The sequence below is a fragment of the Aotus nancymaae genome, unplaced genomic scaffold, assembly GCF_030222135.1.
Source record: "Aotus nancymaae isolate 86718 unplaced genomic scaffold, 86718_ANA_hifiasm-v0.15.2.pri h1tg000064l_0, whole genome shotgun sequence".
Taxonomy (NCBI): Eukaryota; Metazoa; Chordata; class Mammalia; order Primates; family Aotidae; genus Aotus; species Aotus nancymaae.
This window is the reverse complement of record NW_026988478.1, coordinates 954,411-973,445: the sequence shown is the minus strand read 5'-3', so window position 1 is coordinate 973,445 and position 19,035 is coordinate 954,411. Positions and strand designations below refer to the sequence as shown.

The following is a 19,035-nucleotide window of genomic DNA, read 5'->3' as shown; positions in this document are numbered from 1 at the left end:
GGGACTCAGAGCAGGGCAGAGGGACCCTCGGTACCTGATGAGGGTGGTGCCAGGTGCTGTCCACAATATCTGTGAGCAGCTCTGAGCAAGGTGGGTGTAGAGGATGGACCTTGACCTCTACGGAAAGGTGGGTCCACCCCTCTAGAAGCTCCTCACCCAATTCTCTGCATGATTTCCTCCTGCTCCTTGAATATCTTCTGAATATTTTATTTCCTCAACAATTGCTTTAATTTTCCAGTCCCATCTAACTCTATTCACTTTATTTTGAACTTTCTGAGTCTGGTTTGGGACTCAGTGGCTGGCCAACTCCCCGCAAACTTGGCTGAAAGCCTAGAATCCATTCTTCCTCCCTTCCACTCTTCCATTCCAGAAAGGGATTCATCTAGCTTGGCAGGCTGTCTTCCAGAGGACTCAGCATCTCGGAGGTCTCTTTGCTCCTGGACACCTAGTTCCAGAAGGCATGGGTGTCCCCCAGCCCTCCTGGGATCAGTCCAACCATGTGCTCTGCAGCAGGGCCCTGGGTCACTCCTCCTTATTGCCTGCCTGCCTGCATATTTACCTGACTCTTTGGATGCAAACTCATATCGGCATCCAGCCATTCCTCCTGTGGTGGTGGTTTGACTGAGGGACAGGGAACCCTGAGTTTTTAGGTGTTGTCACGTCCCTATCTATACCAGACCTCCCCAAACTCCTGGGTGATTTATAAGGTGTTAGACTGCTGCAACCCTGCTAGCAATCTCAGAGGGGATTCCTAGAGACTCATCACCCACAGTGGGGTGGGAGGACATTGGTGCCTTCGGACAGACCACGCAGCCCCCAGACACCATTCCTTTAGTGCTGGATGACTTCCCCTCCAGGGCTGTGTTGACCTTTAGACATGAAAGCCACCTAATCACTAATTCTTCCAATGTCATGCTCCATTCAAAGTGGTCCAGCCAAGCCTGACTGCTGGCCACCCAGTGGCATCTTTTACTCCATGGAGCACAGGTCCCATCCCTGGAGTAGCCTACTTTGCCTTTTCTGCTCTTTGCAAAAGGCCATAACCTCAGCATGCAGGATTTCTCTCTGCAGTATTCACCTGTAAGGGATTGTTGGGTCCCTTAGGGGCCACCACTTCCAGTGTAACAGGGCTCTAAACAAATTCCACAGTGTCTCATGGTATGGGTTTATGAGCGTTATTGGGAAGGAGAAATCTGGAATGAGCAAAGAAACAGAAAGGGATGTTCCCTGTTCCTGCTATTTAGTCCCTGGGGAGGTAATGGGGATTGGTGGCTTCCTTCCCTGGTAGGCAAAGCTGGACTTTCCCGAGGCCCCAGGTGCCAGCCAGCTTGCAGGCCAGAGAACCCCAGTAAACAGCTGGCATAACAGAGCCAAATGCTGAGCCCTAAACAACCTGTCCCCCATGGGCAAGGCTGCTTTCCTATTCCTATGGATGTGCTATAAAATGACCGAGTCCCAGGCACAGCTCCTCCCCTGGAGGGTAGACATGGGCTGCGTGAGCAGTGAATGCCCAGGCGTCGGCCCACAGGAGTCTGAGAGCCTGGCCCCTCTCCCCTTCCTGACTCAGGCCTTGTGAATATTCTGTCCACGAAAGCTGATGCCTTAATCAGTACCCAGTAACGCTGTGGAGCTCATGAAAGCATGGTGGCTGGCAGGTGGAGTTGTAGCTGCAAAGCATCCACCTTGCCGGGGGATTGCCTGCGTTTAAATACGTGGAGGAGGCGGGTGGTAGAATCCCTCTGTCTGCTTTGTCTATTTTGCTCTAACAAGATTCTCCCTTAAGAGCAATGAGTTCTTTGACAATAGCCTGGGGACAGGAGAGGCAAAGTCTTTAAACAAAAATTGTTATTACTCCCGCTACTGCTCTCTACCCTTACCTAATTCAAAACATCCCACGGAGGCTGCTTGCTTAATGCTCCTGCACCCCGACAGGAAAGTAAATAAGCAGGAAAGCCGGGAGCCCCAAGGATCTGATGCTGCAGTGACTCACTGAGGGGTGTTCCTCTGCTGGACTCTCTGAGGGCTTTTACATCCTCGGCAATGCCTCGTGGTGAGAATGAGGAGGGATGTGCTTTTACCTTTCTTTGGTCAAATGGACAAAGGGTGAGCGAGGGGGTCATTCTTTGGCAGATAACCTTTAATACAGATTACATAGAGGCTGAGTGCTTGGGCGATGATTCCCTTAAGGTCATCCGTGTTCAGGTATCCCTTAGAAAGTCTCCACCAACCCCTAGAGATGTGGCTTCCCTAGTTTGAAGACCAATGATTGGTCTGGTAATCTAGGATTCTGAGGTGTCAGACTCAGGCTAGAGTGCCCTGGAGCCTGCCTGAAAGCTGATAGCCTCCTTGGAACAGTAGCTGGAGACAGCATCTTTACAGAGAGGCTTTTGTGGGTGCTGGAGGTTTTCTTCTTCCCGCTGATACATGCACAGCTGCAGGAGTTAACCGATGCTATCTTTCCTGCTTTCCACTGTTACCGCTGCTATTACCGCCCTCCCCGTTTATCCTCTAGTAGGTCTTTCAACACACCAGGCACACTCGGTCCCCAGGGCCTTTGCACTGGCTGTTCCCTCTGCTGTAATGCTGATCCATATATCTGCGTGCCCAGCTCCCTCATCTGCAAGTCTGTTCCCCAGGAGGCCCGCCCTGACTTGTCTATTTAAAGTTGCAGCTACATGTTCCTCTCCACCTCCTCTGTATCCCTCACACACTCCCTTATTCCGCCTATGGAACCTGTCATCTCCTAAAACACTGATTTATGTATTTATGTTTAATGTTTTTGTCTTCCTCCACCACCTCTCACTCTCCGGAACAGAAATTCTTTGAGGGCAAGGATCGTTGCCTGTTTTGTTCACCGATACACACTGAATGCCTAGAAGGGAGCTGGCACACGGTTGGTGTACGGTAAATATTTGCTAATGAAGGAATGAATGGACAGACTCATTTGGTTAAAAAAAAGAAGTTCAACTTTCACAGCTCGAGCTGATCCACGTGACTTCTCCCTTAAAAATACGCAGTGCACCATAGCATCAACTTACCCCTGAGCTCCGAGACGTGGCCAGCTTCCCTTTTCCTTTTCTCCCTCTCTGGTCTTCTTCCTCTTCCTCCTCCTCCTTCCTCTTCCGGTTCTTTTTGTTTATCAGCCACTACACATAACCCTGACTGACCCCTTTAGTCTCATCTCTGGCCCTTTTTGAATGAGCCCAGAGGCTGTAAACCAGAGACCAGGGGCCAAAGTTGGCATGCAGACATGTTTTTTAAGACCTACAATATTTACCTTCACAGTGGTTAAAATGAACAAAAATGTGTAACCATTCTTTGAAAAAATATGTGTGTGTATATATATGTATATACGTGTCTGTATATTTTATATATATAAATATATATAATTTTTTTTGAGACAGAGTCTCATTCTGTCACCCAGACTGGAGTGCAATGGCATGATCATAGCTCACTGCAGCCTCAAAACTCCTGAGCTCAAGTGATCCTCCCACTTAATTCTCCTAACTATTTGGGACTACAGGCAAGTGCTAATAGGGAATATTTCAAAGATATTTAAACTTTAACTATCAAAGATATCAGCATCTTCTTCTGTCTTCCGAAAAATCAGATTTGCTAACATTGAGCCACATCCCAGCAGGCAGAAGCTAAGCACCAGCTGCCCCTTAGGGCATGGTCTCCATCACCGCCTACTGTGTCCCGGCCACTGGCACCAAGATTAGCAGTGTTCTTGCTGAGCTGGGGCTCCCTCCATAGCCTGCTTTATGCACTCTGTCATTTGTACCCACCCGGCCTCTATAGAAATTTGAGTTTATAGCCCTTGATTCTAAAGATAATGAAGAGCTCTGCAGTTCCCAGGATTTGTCCTGTGGTCTTTTTTGTTTCCAGGCCTTTGCCAATGCTCTCTTTCAACCTGGAATACTTGCCTTCCCCTCTTCACCCGGCCAGCTTCTGCCCGTTACCTTAGATGGCACTTCCTGCAGGGAGCGCATGCTTAGGGTTAAGCGCCCTTCCTCTCATTCTGCTCCAAAGTCATCTCTATGGCTCTGTATTATAATTTTTTTTATCATCTTCCCTATTAGATTTAGAGCATTTTTAAGGTAGCGACATTTCTTGTTCACCTTAAGTCCAGGAGTTGGCAAATTATAGCCCACAGGTGAAACCTAATCTGCAGCCTGTTTGTATACAGCCCTTACACTAAGAGCTGTTTCTACATTTTCAGAGTATGGTAAGAACAAAACAGTATGTGAGAGAGAGCCTACGTGGCCGGCAGTGCCTAAAATATTCACTCTCGGGAGCTTTACAGATAAAGTTAGTTCATCCCTATTCTAGCCTTAGAGTCCATCTTGCATAAATAACTATGAATAAATGTGAAATGAATAAACACCTCTTGTCTTATACATGGCATTCCAAGTAATGCACATGTACTGGAGATTCTAAATTGAGTGGAGAGATAAAGACATTGTATAGCTTATCCATGTGTGGTTACTTAACCTCATCGTTTTACCCGCTACAGGGGAACACCCCTCTGCACCTCTCCCTGCATGATGCTGTTCACACATTACATGTATGTAATAATATGTTTATGTCACAATAACAAATTTATGACAATATATTATATATTAATAGGACATAATATATTTATTTACTTACATAATAACACATAATATATTTATGTAATTATAATTTGTTCTTATTATTTTCTATTTCACAAACACTCAGATCTTCCAAGTTTGTTCCAGCCACAGGACCTTTGCACTTTCCATTCTGTGTTTTTCCTCCAGATTTCTGCACAGCTGGCTTCTCTTCAACATTCACGTCACAGTTCAAATATCACATCTTCAGAGACACTTCCTTCTCTTTACCATATCACTCTGTTTTTTCTTCTTCTTAGCACAATTCGCCATCTGAAGTTATCGTATTTCTTTGCCTACTTATTTATGGTCTTTCTCCACAAAGGCTGTCAGCTTTATGAAGGCAGGCACATGGTCTGTTTGCTTACTTCTGTATCCTCGCCATTTAGAACCATGCCTGGCATTTGACAGGTTCTCAAACACATACTTTAAAGAAATGCAATTAGAGAGAAACCAAGTGCATGATATTCACATCAGCCTCTTTCTGGCGCAGCGATTCAATTCAAGGGCTAAATATGAGAGTTGAACCTGTGATTCAAGAAAAATGAAAACTTTACGAGATTAAAGTTGTTTGGGCTACAGTTGGGCTGACTGAGGTGTGACGTCACTGGGAAAAACAGGCTTCTCCAAGAAGCCTGCAGGTGCAGGGACAAGGCTGTGTCCCACTTGACAGGAAATCCTGGGAGCCCCTGCTACAGAAAAGCAAGAATGAGTCTCTGCAGGGAAGCTCTGAATTAATGAACGTCACTGGCTGGCAGGCTTTTGGTTCACTCTCGGCACAAACATCAAACCCATCAGTAGATAAACGGCTTTAAATCAAAGGAAGAGGGGCGGTCATGTTTGCTCACTAGCTAGTGCGTGAAACATTTTCAGGGCCTTAAAGGCATCAGGGACTACTTTGTTTATTGACGTAGTTCCCTCTAGGACTGACTCCAGTTTAAACTCTGGGTCTCTTTGTTAAAATATGAAAATGCTTCTGCATAATTGAAAGCTCTATTATTCTCATTGTTCTCCAGAAACACATCTCTGAGAAAAACTTCTTTTTCCAACAGAAAATCTGTAAAGATGAGTAAGAATATACAAAATCTGATTTCAAGAAATAGTTACAGTCAATTGATACCAATTTAACTGCCTTTTGACTATTTAGTGCCAAAGAGAGTATGTCTCGGTCAGGAAAGCCCCCATCACTTGATTTCCCTTTCAGCTGATTTTGTGTCATTAATGCTTCTGTCTCATTCCATCCTTAATAAATCAGTAACTGTTCTTTCGAACTGTTCTGTTGCCTACTCAGGGTGAACCCAGCAGTAGAAATAAACAGCAGACAATAAACCTTTCTGGATAGAGTCATGGGATTTGATATAATGACTCAGCACCCTCAGACACAGAGATATCCAGGAGCATTTTGTGAGTGAAAATTGAACAAGAATTCATAGGTAGCTGTAGGCAGATCTTTTATGCAGGGCGGACACTTAACTGGCATCCAGCCCTTTCAGAACTGGATGAAGTGTGGGAGGGAATGCCTGTGAACAGCTGAGATCAGTGTTACCAAGACGAAGCCTGAGGAACATGGCCTGAAACCAGCCATAGGAGAGGCCTCCATCAGAACTGATCAGTTTCCTTTTGGCTTACAAGAAACATTCATTCATTCCATTAATTTTTATGGTGGTTATTATATTCCAAGCACTAGACCAGGCTCTGGGATAGATGAATCCGATGCAGTGTCTGTACTCCGGGAGCTCACTAAAGGGACAGGTGTGTGAAGTACTGTGCTGAGCTGCAGGTGATGGGCACAAGAACTGAGGGCTGGTTTCTGGCTTCTTTGGTTTCTTTCTTCCTTCAGGAAGGATATTGATCTCCTGGCCCTTCTGACTTGCATTACGGACCTCCTGAAAGCCACTCCTTCATTCCTGTACTCAACAGGGGAGGAGGCTAAACCCACAGACACAGAGATGACTGAGCGGTGACTGCCCTCTGGGAACGGCAGCCTAGCGGTGAAGGCAGGCACATAATTACGATACAAAGTCAGCCCTAATACCAGTTTCTGCTGGGCTATGTCTGTAACTCTTAAGGTGCCTCAAAAATCCATATTTGTGGCCTCATCCACAGGCCCTGATTCAGTAGGTTGAGAAGTTGAGAAATGTGTATTGTTAACAGTGTATCCTAGTGACTCCAGCGTGTGGCCATGTCTAGGAAAGGGACAGTAAGACAAGGGACACTAGCAGAGGGGCTGCGTGGGTGAGAGCTATTGGTCCTCTAAGACTTCAGAGGCGTTGGGTTTATACCAGGCACAGTTTGGATGAAGGAAGACTATTCCCGGAATATAGGATCACATGGTACAGCCCATGGGGCGATGAATGTCTGGGGAATTGAGGGAACCAGGAAAGGCAGGAGTGAAAAAAGGAGTGACAAAAGCTGAAGTTGGGCAAGAGAGAAGGGGGTTGGCAAAGAAGGATATCTAGCAAAGGGTTAAGGAGCTTGGCATGGATTCTGTAGCAAAGACGGTGGCGTGGTCCGAGCAGATTTCAGGAACACAGTGCTGGTGGCAAGATGGCAAGGGCCTAGAGTGGTAGGACTAGAGACAGAGGCACTGTCTTAGCTATCAATCGCTGTGTAACAAATTACCCCAGAATGTAGTGGCTTCATACAACAACGTTTTATTTGCTCCTCACCTGCCATGGGTGAGGGATCCAGGCAGGGTAGGGCTGGGAAGGTCTACATGGTTGGGCTGGATTGGAAGGTCTGAGAAAGCTCCATCCTTCTGCCTGACACCCCAGTGCTCTTCCACACGGCCTCTCTCTCTCCAATGGGAAGGGAGTTGCTTAGGATTCTTCATGGAGTGGTGGTTTGAGGCAGCTGAACTTCCTATATGGGGGCTGGCTTCCAAGAGGGAGCATTCCAAGTGGGAAAGGCAAAAATCTCTTCAGGCCAGCCTTGGAAACTACTTTTACAACCGTGCTGCTTTCATGGGTTGAAATAGGTCACGGGGCCAGCTCAGACTCAAGCAGGGAAACAGACTCCACTTCTTGATGGGGAGGAGGCAAGGCCATATCACATAAGACATGGGGGATGGAGACACTGGCACAGCTACCTTGGTAAACATCATCTACCATAGGACTAACTGGAATACTGTGATCTTTTAGACAAGAGATAAAGAGGCCTGAAGCATGGCAGTAGCAGCAGTGATAGAAAGGGATGCTCTGGGAGATGTTTTAGAAGTCGAATTACGTAACCTGTTTCCTGACTGGACTTGCGGAAGAGGAAAGAAGGGACAGGACTGATTCCTGTGTTTCTGGTGGGCATAGGTGATGCCACCCCCTGAGAGAAAGAGAGATCTGCGGTAGTCTGATGAGTGTGAGTGTGGCCAAAGTTGAAGTTGGTTTGTGACATGCTGAGTTTGAGACCCCTCTGCGTGGGGAGGTTGAATAGGCATTGGAGCTCGGGAGAGAGATGTGGCTTAAAGACGCACCAAGTCCCTGTCATGGAAGCCTTGGGAATGGATAAGCCGACATACCTGGATGCTGTGGTTTGACTCCATCCCTGCTCACATTCAGGTGTTTCTAATGTGGCAGTGTTAAAAGATGAGGCCTTTAGGAGGTGACCAGCCCATGAGTGTTTCTTCCTCATAAATGAGATTATCCGATGCCCTTGACAAATGGAGTTAACCCCCTTCCCCCTTCTGCTTTCTGCCATGTGAGGATGCAGTAAGAAAGCCTACACCAGATGCCAGCCCTTGATCTTGAACTTCCCAACCTCCAGAACTCTGAGAAAATAAATTTCTGTTCTTTATAAGTTATTCAGTCTCAGGTGTTCTGCTATGGAAGTGCAAATAATTCAAGACAGGCACATCCTCTTATTTTCATTTACAGGTGAGCAATGCAAGGTTTAGACGCTCAGGACATTGCCCAAGGTGAGGATTGGCAAGTACTGAGTCAGGATTTGAACCAGCCTGTCTTATGCCCCAGCTCATTCTCTTAAGGATTACCTTAGTTTATTCTCAGCAGGCAGTCCCTTAGCCCTTGTGATCTTGCTCTAAGAGGGGAAGTCAAGGCCCTGAAAACATTAACTTATGACAGCAGCTCCAGATGGGACTCTGGTCATAATCACAGACTGGGCTCCAACCATGGACACACACTGAGCCCTGACCCTGATCCATACTGAGCCCCAGTCCTGATCACATGCTGAACCCTGACCTTGCTCTATACTGAGCCCCAGTCCTGATCACACTGAGCCCTGATCCTGGTCCATACTGAGTCCCAGTCGTGGTCACACGCTGAGCCCTGACCTGGGTCCATACTGAGCCCCAGTCCTGATCCCACGCTGAGCCCTGATCCTGGTCCATACTGAGCCCCAGTCCTGATCACATGCTGAGCCCTAACCCTGGTCCATACTGAACTCCAGTCCTGATCACACACTCAGACCTGACCCTGTCCATACTGAGCCCCAGTCCTGATCACATGCTGAGCCCTGATCCTGGTAATACAGTGTGCCCTGTGCTGTTATTATAGCACAAAACTAAGACACTAGATTTTTCTTTTTTATCTTCATCAGCTTTACTAATGTCAAGAGCAGCTTAAACCTTTTGATTGGATATATCTTTTCTAAACATAAAATGAATGTAAAAACACATCTGGGTTGGGGGCCAAATGACAGACACAAGGCAAAAATAGAAGCCAAAGAAGGAAGACGAGCAAATCTCCTCCTCAAAGTGAATCAGAAGGCATCTGCTTTTTCCGTCCCCCTGCTGTGGCTTCGCGGAAGTAGTTCTTTTATAATTACTCATCGTTTCTACTCCCCCTTCTCCCATCCCAAAGAGCAAAATCAGAAGCATGAATCAGGCCTCAACTTAGCAATTGGGAAGAACACTGTAGAAGCTATGTTTTAAAATATTTAAAAAATATCTCCTCAGAGGTGACTTTTGAGGGGAGAAACTCACTTAAAACATACATATTGGGAACATTTTCTTTTGAGTTTTTTTTTTGTATATTCATTCTATACAAAAATGTAAAAGTTAAAGTTCCTGTGTGTGATTTTTAAAAAATTTTATTTCTCTTTATAAGTCTGATTTTAAAGGATCAACTTCTATTCTTAGATTGTAGGGAGACTACGTCCAGAAACTATTTTATGACTAAAGTATCTTTGCCAATGTAACCATACAAAAAGGAGGAAAATTCTAGACGTCCCCTAGTCTGAAACTGCCAACAGCTTCTGAAGACAGGTGATGCTCAGTCCCTAGAATAGACATATAAAAAATGGAACAAACCATACGACTTGTCTTATAGTTGAATCTCAGTAGTTTGATACCATACATGTGCAAGGCTTTTATGATGAAATGAAAATATTCTATTCTGGGGGAAAAGCAAACACTGGTTACAAGATACATTTATTTAAGATCATAAAGTACTAGTCAAGCTTTGGTAAAGATAGCAGGATGAATCCAGGTCATAGAAATTTCCTAGTACCTAATCACATAAATAAAAAGCAGTAAAATAACAAAAAAGGAAAGCAGGAAGGGATACCATTTCACGTCCCAACTTCAAAATGGGATCCTAAGAAGGAAATCAACCTTACTGGAAAGATTCCATGTGGGACTTGACATAGCCTCTGCCCCGCCTCAAAGCTTTTTTGGGGAAAGAAGAGGGACTTGTTAACCCATCTTGAGAATTTCCCCTTAGATCCCAGATTTCAGGAGAAATACACTAAGGAGGTGAATGAGCTACTCGGAGGAAACATAAAGGAAAATCCTTAAGAGAAAGAGCTTCAGTCTCGGTCATTGCAGCAGCCTAGGATGGCATCTAATGCACAGGCAAAAAAATAGGAATATTCGTTTTTTCAGGGCTCTTTGCTGAACTTGGAGATCTAATAGAGCATTCTAAATTACGGGTGACAAACACAGGACATTTTATATATTCTTTGAAGGAAGAGCTCTGTCTTTCTCCTCCTTTTTCCAAATTCTATGGTTATAGAAATAATAGGACATGTTACTCTGAGTCCTCAAACTATAGCTGGAAAGGGAAGATAAACAGGTGTAATATTAAGGTGAACATGGTGCCAAAGAGAACTCATCTGTCCTAGACTACAGCAAGGAAAAGGTGTGGATGAAAGTGCCCACGTAAGCCTGAGCAAAATGCAAAGAAACGTCATAGTAATTATTCAGATGTACAGTTTTATCATCTTTAAAATGGAGCAAATAATTGCATCTGCTTAATAGAGTTGTATTATAAGAATTAGAGGATTAATATATGGAAATTGCAGAGAACAGGGTCTGGCACACAAAGAACCATTCAGTAACTGTTAACGATAAAAATAATGGTTTTATTAAAACAGTACAGGAAAAGGTAAGATCAATCTAGCACACTGAAGACTGATAAACAGTCTGCAAAAGAGGACCACCTATGGGAAAGATTACCTGACAGCATTTTACTCTAAAGAGCTTAATAAAACTATGAGTTTTATGAAATAAGTGTTTGACAACAGATTTAAAAAGAAAAACAGAATACGATGTAAAACAGGAATGCAGAGAAACAAAAACCCAACTGTATTACATAATTTATAACTAAATTAGAATTTTCAAGGATTAGAACGGCTATAGCCGAACATTGAATTGCTAACATAGAAGAAAGGCTTGATTGGATGCAGAAAATAATCAAGGGAGAAAAGCAGTTCAGGAAGGACTATAATAGATATAAATGATTAATAAAGAGGATCCAACATGAGCAAAATAAATTATGTGCAAGAAACTATGAATAAATGACATAGAAACAAGTGACACCAAAAAGTGTAGCCAAAGTTGTGATAGAAGAAAATTTTCCTTGAAATTAGTAAAAATCTAACACGTATATTGTAGGAACCCACCATGTTTCAGGAAATGTGAACAAAATGATATGGAATGCTGACACAGAACATTAGAATTTACTGAACACAGGTTGTTAAATAATTGATTTAATTTTTGATTTTTATTTTAAGTTCGGGGTACATGTACAGTTTGTCACTGAGGTAAACTTGTGTCATGGGGGTTTGTTGTACAGATTATTTCACCATCCAGGTATTAAGCCTAGTACCCATTAGTTATTTCCTGATCCTCTCCCTCCTCCCGCCCTCCACCCTCCAATAGGCCCCAGCGTGTGTTGTTCCCCTGTATGTGTCCATGTGTTCTCATAATTTAGCTCCCACTTATAAGTGAAAACATTCAGCATTTGGTTTTCTGTTTCTGTGTTAGTTTGCTGAGGATAATGGCCTCTAGCTCCATTCATGTCTTGGCGAAAGGCATGACCTCATTCTTTTTTTATGACTGCATAGTATTCCATGGTGTATATGTACCACATTTTCTTTATCCAGTCTATCATTGATGAACATTTAGGTTGATTCTATGTCTCTGCTATGTGAATAGTGTTGCAGTGAACATTTGCATCCATATGTCTTTATAATAGAACACTCCCACCAACAGTGTGTGAGCATTCCTTTTTCTCCCTAACCTCACCAGTGTCTGTTATTTTTTGACTTTTTAATAATAGCCATTCTGACTGGTGTAAGGTGGAATCTCATTGTGGTTTTGAGTTGCATTTCTTTCTTTCTTTTTGTGGCATTTTAGGTTTTGGGGTACATGTGAAAAACATGCAAGATTGTTGCATAGGTGCATACGTGGCAGTGTGATTTACTGCCTTCCTCCCCTTCACCTATATGTGGCATTTCTCCCCATGCTATCTCTCCCCAACTCCCCACCCCCCGCTCTCCCCCCCACTCCCCCGCAACAGACCCCAGTGTATAGTGCTCCCCTCCCTGTGTCCATGTGTTCCCATTGTTCAACACCTGTCTATGAGTGAGAACATGCGATGTTTGATTTTGTGTTCTTGTGTCAGTTTGCTGAGAATGATGGTTTCCAGGTTCATCCACGTCCCTACAAAGGACGCGAACTCATCGTTTTTGATGGATGCATAATATTCCATGGTGTATATGTGCCACATTTTTCCTGTCCAGTCTATCATCGATGGGCATTTGGGTTGGTTCCAGGTCTTTGCTATTGTAAACTGTGCTGCAGTGAACATTCGTGTGCATGTGTCCTTATAGTAGAACGATTTATAATCCTTTGGATATATACCCAGTAATGGGATTGCTGGGTCAAATGGAATTTCTATTTCTAGGTCCTTGAGGAATTGCCACACTGTCTTCCACAATGGTTAAACTAATTTACACTCCCACCAACAGTGTAAAAGTGTTCCTATTTCTCCACATCCTCTCCAGCATCTGTTGTCTCCAGATTTTTTAACGATCGCCGTTCTAACTGGCGTGAGATGATATCTCAATGTAGTTTTGATTTGCATTTCTCTAATGACCAGTGATGATGAGCATTTTTTCATATGTTTGTTGGCCTCATGTATGTCTTCTTTTGTAAAGTATCTCTTCATAACCTTCACCCATTTTTGAATGGGCTTGTTTGTTTTTTTCTTGTAAATCTGTTTTAGTTCGTTGTAAATTCTGGATATCAGCCCTTTGTCAGACGGGTAGGCTGCAAAAATTTTTTCCCATTCTGTTGGTTGCCGATTCACTCTATTGACTGTTTCTTTTGCCATGCAGAAGCTGTGGAGTTTGATTAGGTCCCATTTGTCTATTTTGGCTTTTGTTGCCAATGCTTTTGGTGTTTTGGTCATGAAGTCCTTGCCTACGACTATGTCCTGAATGGTTTTGCCTAGGTTTTCTTCTAGGGTTTTTATGGTGTTAGGTCTTATGTTTAAGTCTTTAATCCATCTGGAGTTAATTTTAGTGTAAGGTGTCAGGAAGGGGTCCAGTTTCTGCTTTCTGCATATGGCTAGCCAGTTTTCCCAACACCACTTATTAAACAGGGAATCCTTTCCCCATTGCTTGTTTTTGTCAGGTTTGTCAAAGATCGGATGGTTGTAGATATGTTGTGTTGCCTCTGACGCCTCTGTTCTGTTCCATTGGTCTATATCTCTGTTTTGGTACCAGTACCATGCTGTTTTGATTACTGTAGCCTTGTAGTATAGTTTGATGTCTGGTAGTGTGATGCCTCCCACTTTGTTCTTTTTGCTTAGAATTGACTTGGCTATGAGTTGCATTTCTTTAATGATCAGTGATGTTGAACTTTTTTGCATGAGATTTTTGGTGGCATGTATGTGTTATAAACTTTCTCAAAAAGAAGAAATACCTCTTCAAGTACCTAGGCAGAAAAATCAAGATACCTACAATTGAACAAAATCTTGCTGACCTAGTACTTTTCTGTAGCAACATTCAATGCCAGAACACAATGGAACAACACCTAAAGGTCAAGGGAAAAGAGGGTTTGACCCGATAATTTTCTACCAATTTAATCATCTCTCACATATGAAGACCATATGTGGGAAATACCCCAATGAGAATTACAGCACACATGAGCTTTACTTGGGAGAAGACAAGAATGTGAACACCCACTGCGCAGATGTGAAATCAAGGCGGTCATTGATGATCCAGTTCACAAAAGGAGAGTCCACTGCACAAGGACTGGAGGGTCATTTAGAGTTGGGAGCCAATGGAGCAGTAGCTATAAGATGTTAAGCAGAAGAAAATGTGACATGTGAGTTGTATATGCGGTTAAGATGTCTTTTGAGTGTCTGAGCACAGGTCTTTCTCAGACATATGTGAGTAAAGCATATGTGAGCAAAACAACCTGACAGTGAAATCTAACTAACCAAGAAATTAAACACCCTTCTTTCCCAAGGAATTAAAAAGTTTATTAAAAAATTGCCAACCCTGGTAGTCCTTTTATGGTGGGAGTTATACTTATAGAACCAAATACAAGATTTGTAAACCTTGGGAAGTAGAAATTATTTAACAAAATCTAAATTTTGTTAGAAGTGAAGAAGGATGAGAATACTAATTCCTCATGTAGCAGCGTGTTAATATGGGACTCTTCCTGTCTGGGTATCTGGAGAGGTTTCTAAGGCTAAGGATAAAACACTAGGTGCCACTTTCCCCATGTTTCAAAGTTTGGTGCTGGACTTGATGTGCAAAACTTTTGGAAGGAATGGCCAAAAACATTCTTACATTAAGAATATAGCCGGGCGCAGTGGCTCACGCCTGTAATCCCAGCACTTTGGGAGGCCGAGGCGGGTGGATCACGAGGTCAAGAGATTGAGACCATCCTGGTCAACATGGTGAAACCCTGTCTCTACTAAAAATACAAAAAATTAGCTGGGCGTGGTGGCGCGTGCCTGTAATCCCAGCTACTCAGGAGGCTGAGGCAGGAGAATTGCCTGAACCCAGGAGGCGGAGGTTGCGGTGAGCCGAGATCGCGCCATTGCACTCCAGCCTGGGTAACAAGAGCGAAACTGTGTCTCCAAAAAAAAAAAAAAAAAAAAAAAAAAGATATAAAAGGCTGGGTGTGGTGGCTCAGGCCTGTAATCCCCGCACTTTGGGAGGCTAAGGCAGGTGGAACACCTGAGGTCAGGAATTCAAGACCAGCCTGACCAATATGGTGAAACTCTGTTTCTACTAAAAATACAAAGATTAGCTGGGCTTGGTGGTGCATGCCTGTAGTCCCAGCTACTCTGGAGGCTGAGACAGGAGAATGGCTTGAACCCAGGAGGCGGAGGTTGCAGTGAGCTGAGATTGTGCCACTGCACTACAGCCTGGGTGACAGAATGAGACTCTGTCTTAAAAAAAAAAAAAAAAAAAAAAGCAGTAGCTGCAACACTAGAAAGATGGTGGGGCAAGAGCAAGAAAAATCCCTTTGGTTCTAGAAAATCTCCTGAAAAATAGGAAGTCTTATCAAGCCCTCAAAGCCACCCTGGCAAAGCAGGCACTTTTGGCAAAGAAGAAGCAGAGGAAAGGAAAAGGGCTGAGGTTTGAGCGACTGGAATCATTTCTGCTTGACTCCTGGTGGCAGAAACGTGACAGGGTGTGTCTCAGATGACTGGAAGTGAAACCTCACGCCTTGGAATTGCCAGATAAACATTCCTTGGCCTTTGTCGTATGCATCAAAAGGATTGATGGTGTGAGTTTACTGGTGCAGAGAATCATTGCAAGACTTCGCCGAAAGAAAATTTTCAGTGGTGTCTTTGGAAAAGTCATCCCCAGAACCTAAAAATGCTGTGTATAGTGGAAGCTTACGTGACCTGGAGGTTTCCAAGTCTGAAATCTGTCTGGGAACTCATTCTGAAACATGGACAAGCCAAGGTCAAGAATGAGACCATTCTTCTGACAGACAACAGGGTGATCGAGGAGCACCTGGGGGAGTTTGGTGTCAATTGCTTGGAAGACCTAATTCATGGAATTGCCTTCCCAGGGAAGCGTTTCCAGGAGACCTCATGGTTGTTCTGCCCTTCCACCTCTCAGTGGCCTGTCATGCTACCAAAAATAGAGCAGGCTTCCTCTAGGAGGTGGGCACACCTGGCTATCGTGGCAAATGCATCAATCAGCTCATCTGCCAGCTGAAGCAGACCCAGGTGCCTAGATTTTTATCAATGAAGTGGAAGGATGTGTTTTTGTTTTTTGGGAGAATTTTTATCAAGTATCTTCAGAGAAGATTATTTCCTGCTGAATCTTCAAAAACTAGAGAGGAAGGGTCAAAGAAAAGATAGTAGCTTATGTTCATGGCAAGCACCTCTCATCACAGTCCAGCTCCAAGGAAACTTTCTAGTGTTTTCTACATTGGCTGCCGCCTCGTCTGAAATCAGCACATTCCATGGAGGAAGGAGGCCTGCTGAGCTGCAGCTTCTATCCTGGGGTTTAATGTTGGTAAATGAGTAACTCTAGCATTTGTACAAGGCTCCCTAGGACTCCTGCAGCGATCGGCCAAACCCAGGGACATAATTGAATCTGGAGGTTTCTGGGGCCTTGTTTTGAAAAAGACTTGAAATACACATAGGAAGAAAGGCCTCAAAATAAATGTTCACTTGTCTCTGGAAAAAAAGGAAAATAAAGAGTACCAGAACATTAAGGGATTACATTTTGATCCCTTAGTCCATCACTCTCCTGGAGAATTGAGTGATCACTGAAGGAGAAAGAGGAAAGTATCTCTGGAGAAAGAGGCTGCAGTGCTGTGGCGGTTTTCCCTCCCCTGGGCTGTAGAGTTGCTGCGAGGGATGATGCTTTGAGATCACTTGAGGCTTGGTGTGAAGGTCCTCACTTTTAGAACTTGATGTGTGTTCTGAGGGTTGAAGGGACGCAGTGGACTGGCAGTGGACTCAGGACTATGAAATCTGAAGGCAGGAGGTCGCAGCAGGCTTTCGATCCCAGGAAGCAGAACAAAGAGGAAGATGATTGCTTTGGGGGTAGGGGCCACTTCCCCCACGGGCAGGGGCGAGCTTTCAGGAATGTTTGCGATACAGCAGATGTGGGCATTGGGAAAACCAGCATAGAATGCAGACTTTGCCTAAGGGACTTTGTCCAAGAGGGCCTCTGGAAGGGCAGTGGGGTTCTAACAGGAGTGTATGTATACAAGGCCTGTCTCTGGATGCCAGGTTTCAGGAGTTGGTGTCATATATGGCCAGGCCAGGGGAAAGGCGTTACTCACATCACAAAAATTTCCACTGGAGTTTCCGAGTTTCCCAAACTGCAAGAAAGCCCTGAAAGAGTCTACAGATGTCACAAAAGTACCTGCAAAGTAAGGCTTTCCCTAAATTCCTTTTCCTCCTATGCTCAGCTATGAACAGGTCATCTGGGAAAATGAGTGAGCAGGGGAGAAGGGTAGAAGAGAAGAAGAAATCCCCTATTAACCTGACACCCCAATGTTACAGGACCTAGCAAAGGGGCAGGTGTCCTTGATTTTTTCATTGCTCTATGTGACCGTCACTTCTTCCTTCTCCCTAAAACCTTCCCGCTCCCTTAGCAAATATCATCAGTTACACTACCTGTTTACCCTTTTTGTGGCGCTTATGCCCAGTCTTGGTGGCCATTCTCTTCTGATCATGTATTCATCAAATGCTAACGACTGGTTTACTGCCTATCTCTATAATCATCGTGCTTGGTGAATTCAACACCATGTCGACTGCTCATCCAAAGCCTGACCTCTCCGTTTCTTGCTTCCCTTTTTCCTGTCTTTCCGTCTGTCACGGTTCAACCACCAGTTATCAGTGATGGCACCACCTCCAAATCTTGACTCAAGTTTTCCATTCTATGACCTCTCATCTTTCTGCCACACTTGTTCTAGTTTAAATTCTACCAATTATTTGAGCCTATAAGGACCTCCAGTCATCAATCAAGTCTACTGCATTTCTTTACTGTCATTTTCACTTATCATGAATTCCATGGTTTATCCCGTTGTAACCGCTCATTTGCTTAACCGCTCAGCTCTCTCCGCCCGTCTCCCTCTGTTATGCTCGCCTAATGTGGCTAAAGGCAGCACTCTGTTTACTTGTCACCTGTAACTACGCAGTTAAATGCGACTAGAAAACACCATAACCATATGGTCTTGCTCTAAATTTAGGACCATCCAGCTCAGCAAGCCTTATCCATTTTTCGAGTCAGTTCCTTTGTCCATTCTCCTGAGTAACCACTTCAGCCTTCTTCCCAACCTCCCACCTCACCCTCATCCCTTTTTAAGTCTAAGCTAATGACCTAACTTTTTTTTTAAATAAGAAAACAAGTAATCAGAATATAACCTCTTCATTCTCCGTAACTAGGCCTGCATACCTACCAATATCTGCAGCACTCCATCCTTTTTCTTCCCTTCTCGTATAAAGGATGCACGCTCCTGCTTCTGCCTAAGGCCAAGTTTCATTCTTGTGCCCTGGATTCCAGTTCCTCTGTCCTGCTCATACTTTGCTTCATTAATGATGATTTCTCTCCTTTAAGAACAATTTTCCCTTCAACCAAATCATTCCCATCACCAATGAAACGTACCCCGATATCTCCCATATAAAAAATAACTATCCCTGGAATCCACGTGCCCCTCCAGTTATAGCCTTATTTATTTCCTCCCCTAAAGGCAAAACCGTCTTTAAAGTGTTTTCTACGCTTACCTTCTTCGCATCCCATGTTCTTGAAACAGATCCAATCACCACCACTCAACTGGAACTTTTGTCAAAGTCACCAGTGACTTCCGTGTTAAGTCTGGTGGTCAATTCCACGTTCATCTTGGGAGATCCCTCAGCTCATTTAATGCGTCAGGTTACTCCCCCTTTCTTTAAATAACTTTATTTGGTTTCTGAGACTCTCTTCTCTTCTGGCTTTCTTCCTATCTCGCTGCCAGCTCTGACACAGTCTTCTTATTCTTAGTTCAATCCTTCTTTTATTCACGCCTCTAAATGTTGGCTGTCTCAAGGTGCAACTCTTAGGTCATTTTTTTCTGCCTGCGTTTGCTTCCTAGGCAGTCTCATCCAGCTTCATGGTGTCAAAAGCCCTAATGCACTAATGATTTCCAAATGTACCCAGACCATTTCCCTCTTGTGACCTCCAAATTTGGAAATAC

The 19,035-nt window shown here is 44.1% G+C and overlaps 1 pseudogene; it reads left to right on the top strand.

The window, feature by feature from the left end:
* The window catches only part of LOC135270548 (large ribosomal subunit protein uL30-like 1), a 152,298-nt pseudogene extending 135,024 nt beyond the window's left edge, over window positions 1-17,274 (top strand).
* The last annotated feature ends 1,761 nt before the right edge of the window (window positions 17,275-19,035 follow it).